Source organism: Chenopodium album, chromosome 8 (assembly GCF_948465745.1).
Source record: "Chenopodium album chromosome 8, dcCheAlbu1.1, whole genome shotgun sequence".
Taxonomy (NCBI): Eukaryota; Viridiplantae; Streptophyta; class Magnoliopsida; order Caryophyllales; family Amaranthaceae; genus Chenopodium; species Chenopodium album.
Window position 1 is genome coordinate 35,406,377 of NC_137841.1, and position 4,776 is coordinate 35,411,152.

General features: G+C 31.3%; 1 long non-coding RNA gene across 3 annotated transcripts; it reads left to right on the forward strand.

Annotated features, from left to right (window-relative positions):
* Positions 1 to 255: 255 nt before the first annotated feature.
* On the forward strand, positions 256 to 4,438 carry LOC145556023 (uncharacterized). Of its 3 annotated transcripts, none has more exons than XR_014091681.1 (4): positions 256 to 480; positions 1,206 to 1,290; positions 2,397 to 2,517; positions 3,935 to 4,438. It is a non-coding gene; the product is annotated as an uncharacterized LOC145556023 (long non-coding RNA). The 3 variants fall into 3 exon arrangements; XR_014091682.1 differs by having other exon boundaries at positions 1,211 to 1,290; XR_014091683.1 differs by having other exon boundaries at positions 256 to 471.
* Positions 4,439 to 4,776: the final 338 nt, after the last annotated feature.

Sequence of the window (4,776 nt, forward strand, 5' to 3'; positions counted from 1 at the left end):
GTGTAACACTTTGGGTTTACGTAACACTTGGTTGTAACAATTTTATATTAGGTAGCGCTTAGTTGTAACACTTTGATTGTATAGCATTGGCAAATAAAAAAATAAAAAAAGAAGAAAAAAGAAGAAAAAATTCTTACTTCAATACTTCATATGACTGTCCCTACTTTATTCTTTCCCAACTCCCTCTCTTAAAAAATCAATTTATCACTCACCGAACCACCGTCAACCCCAGCCCCGCGCCCACGGCCACCCATTAGCCAACGAAATTCTCACCGACCACCCCATGTCTCCACCAACTGGCCAACCAAGGCGGTTCCCTATGAGCACACGAGTCTTAGCCATGCCTTTTACTTCTATAGTACATATTATACGTTTCGCTCTCATCTGCCTTCTTCCTTTAACATGGTCTACATCTTCCCTATCAAATTAACCACTACGATCGTCCATTTGGTGCTTAAAACTACTTATGTGGTAAGATTGGTAAGATTATCTTTCTTTTTTGTAATAATCGTTGAACATCAATTTAACAAATTAGGGTTTATCGAAATTTTCTTGTGGGTATAATCAATTTGGGGTTCTTCTAAGTTAGACTATTAAACTATTGGATATAATCTTTGAACTCATGACAAATTACAATGAGCGATTGTTTTTTTTTTTTTTGCCAAAATAATATGTTAATATTGATTGATTGTTTCACCCACCCTTTAATTTTCTACTATACTTCCAATTTACTTGTCAAAATTCCCTGATTTCATGCTTTGACGCCCTTTAATTCAATTTAGATTTTGTTATTTGGGCGTATCGTCAATGCCCCACTCATTAATTGATGACCCAATTGCTTTATCTAATCGTATTTGGTTTATTTAATTTGATTCGTTAAGTGGGGTTTATTTGGTCTTTGAGGTACCCAATTTTATTTTTAAGTTAAATTTTAGTTTAACATTGATCAGATTTTTTTTTGGTATGAAAAATTTGGATCTGGGTGAGAAGCTTATCTATATATTGACTCAATTAAGGAGTAAGGAGTTGATTGTGTGTGTAAAGCTTAGCAATTTCTCAACTGAATTGTTGGTTTGAGCACTTCACTGTACGTATCTTTTGAAATTTAAGATTAAATTTATCCTGTGGCAGGATACTCAGTGTAAATGAGACATTTTGATTGCCATCTAATTTTGAATTAATTGCTTCTTATGTGATTTGCTAAGCTAAGCTAGGAAGGAATCTGCCATGAACGCAATCATAGTTTTGAAGCTTAATCAATGGAGTGGGAGTTCCATAATGTCTAATCAGGTTATTTTTCAACCTTATTATAGTTATATATACATATGCTTTTCCACTACTTAATTTTATAGAATGCTATCAATTCATTGTTATATTTGTCAAATGTGCTTTAATATTTGTATAACCATACTTCTGTAATTTAAGAATTTATAATTGCTTCTTTAGAAGCTAATCTATTAATCTATTATTGACTCTTTTGAGGAGTAAGGAGTTAATTGCGTGTGTAAAGGTTAGCAATTTCTCAAATGAATCATTGGTTTAAGCACTTCACGTAGCTTATAAATTTTAAGTGTAAACTCCCTGTGACTCCAAACTTGGTGTAACAAGAAATTTCGATTGCCATATAATGTTGAATTAATTGCTTTCATGGGTTTTGCTTCAACTATATGTGTAATGCAAGTATATTTCTTGTTGGTTCATTTCGTAACTTGGGCGTTAATCTAATTTAATTAATCATTTATAGTAATATGCTTATATACGGAATATATAATTTTATTTTACTTTATTTATTCCACAATCAAATTTAACTGCTTATGATTAATTCTACAAAATTTGATCAAGCTTATTATTATCAACTCATTAAGATATACTTCGTATGATATATTTTATCAGAGCTAGTCTACAACTTACAGAAAATCTGCCTGCTTATTTTATGAAGAAATTTAGAGTCTTGTGGTTAATTAAATGAAAGTTAGTCACAACAGAATGGTTCCTCTCATATTATCGTGCCGGTATATGTTGGCTTCGCACTTAGATTTTATTCAGCTTATCTACCTTCAGCTGATAATTACGAGTAAAAAGTTTATTCATGACCAATGTTGCACCTACCAAGATAACTTTTGGTTGGCTAAATGATATGTGTTCGAATGAAACTTTGAAAATAATTAAGTCGGTATTGGTATTGCAGTCAATCAATGTTGTTGTTGGTCGCTGTTATGTAAAGCGTCTTTTAGGTTTTGTTTGAATTGTTTGGTTAAAATTGAATACATTGATCTGTAGTTTGGTTTCTTCTTTTTTCGTGCTTTGAAACAAATGAAACTCATAATATTGACTTATGTTTTACTATGGTACGGAGTGAAGAATAATCTTATACTACCTTTCTATTTTATTTTTAGCTGCTAAAGACTCGAAAGCCTTACACAATAACCAAGCAACGTGAGCAATGGATAGAAGAGGAGAACAATAAGATTCTCGAGGCCTTGAAACTCTATAGCCGAGCTTAGCAGTGGATTGAAGGTTTTACTTTGCTTTAAACCTTTTATTTTAAGTATTGTTGTTAAGTTTCTATGTCTATGAGTTTAGTCTTTCAAAAGGACATTAAACTGAATCACAAAGTGGGTGATAGTTTCACAACTTAATAGAAAATGAGAGTTATTCTATATAAAATCAAATTAAGGGAGAGATGGGGCCATGGGGGCATAACTTACTAGCTAAGTTGAATCATTTGATTGTTTGTTATCACTAAAGAGCATATCAGTCCGCTTGGCATGCTCACAAATGAAGATTTTGAGTAATATTTGAATAAATTGTATCATAATTATTTTCATCAATAATTCGTAAGTTTGTCTCACACCAAAACATGTTTGTTTACCATCATGCTAAGGTAATGTTAAGTGTTTATAAGGTGTTTTTTTACTGATGATTTTTCTTCTAAATTATGTGCTTTTTTTTATGATTTCTGAGTGTAACTAATCTCTCTCAAAACTGTTGTTTTCTTGTGCATAAATCTCTTTCACATTTTTAAAAATTAACATCATTATTACAGAATCATATCCTTTTAACCAACTTTGGTCCCCCCTTAGACTTTGTTTCTCTATTATTGTTGGTATTATCAAGTTGTTCTTGTATGTTTTGCTGCATGATATCACTTGGTAACTTTCAAGAATCAAGATTGTAGTTGAATAAGTTAACGCTTAAACGTACGCTAAAGGTTTACTTGTGAAGCAAATTTCAACGATTAGTTACTTGTGAAAGCTTTTGTGGGATATTGTAATGTTATTTAAAAAATCAAGCCATGTGAAATGACATACGTACATGAGGTTGAAATTAAAACTTAAGTTTTTAACACTTGACTGAGAAGTGATATACTATATGTGTGTAAACTCTCCGTAAGGGCACAAAAGTAAATTTGTATGAATTAAAAGTTCTTGCCTTTTCAACTTCTTGTTGAGATGGGGTTTTTCGGGGATGGGGTTAAAATCGATATTTTACAAAGCAATTTCCATTGTTAAACCTTGCAATGCCACAGAATGTGAATGGAAGATGCTTTGTATAACTAAGGGTTTGGTTAAATCTTAACATCTCGTAAAACGCAGTGTTTTTGTTACTTTATACTCTATACATTTTGAAAGATCACTGTAAAATTTAATCAAGTATAATCTCATAAACAGTTAAGGAGTTTCTCAGGCAGTGAAGTAGGCACATTGTACACTTGACCTGTTTGCACAGTACACTAGTGTCCAACCTTGTACAATGGATCACCATGAATCCTAGTCCACCACCTATTGTATTTGTATACATGCAGTAGGCACTAACCCAAGTAGCAACCCAAACTGTAGTTTATGCCTATATTCTCTTTTAAAAAGCACTAACTCTTGTTATTGTTTTATTTCATTTTTGTTCTAATTTTTTAATATATGATGCTTTCACACAGGATCAAATGGATCAATATGAAGAATTGGGATAACAAGTGATGATGCTATAAGAGGCACTTACTGTAACTGTTGCTTTGCTGCTACTGCTGTTTTTTACTGCTACTACTATATTTTTGTTGCTGCTACTACTGTCTGTTACTGACTTCTGCTACTGCTGGTTGCTGCCACTGCTAGTGCTGTCTGCTGCTGACTTATGCTATTACTGGTTGTTGCCACTACTAGTATTGTCTGCTACGGTTGTTTGCTGCCACTGCTGTTTGCTGCTACATATTGCTGCTGGCAGCTTCTGTTACTACTATTGTCGTTTTGCTAACTAAGTGTTGTTATTAATGTTGTTTACGTCGTTGACTAGTTTTTGAAATTAAGAAGTTTATCTTATTTCCTCACTTTTTCCAAGTTAGAGATCGAAGTTGATTTTCTTTGTTATATTATTATATTGTTTGGCCAAACATTAAAATTGGTGTTTATGGATTTTTTTTGTAAGAATTATGAAATTTATCAATCCAAATGCTGGCTGTCATATATGTTAATTTGTAATTCATAGTTGTTGTTACATAATAATAATAATAATAATAATAATAATAATAATAATAATAATAATAATAATAATAATAATAATAATAATAATAATAATAATAATAATAATAATAATACCTATTAATAAATATGGTATCACATTAGTTTGCAAAAAGTGATACATAATGCTGAATAAAGTGTTACTATATGTCAAAAGATAATAGAAAAATGTTACCTAATAATCAACAAAGTGTTATATTAGTTCGAAAAAGTGATACATAATATCGGATAAAGTGATACTATATGATAAAAAATGTTACTAAAG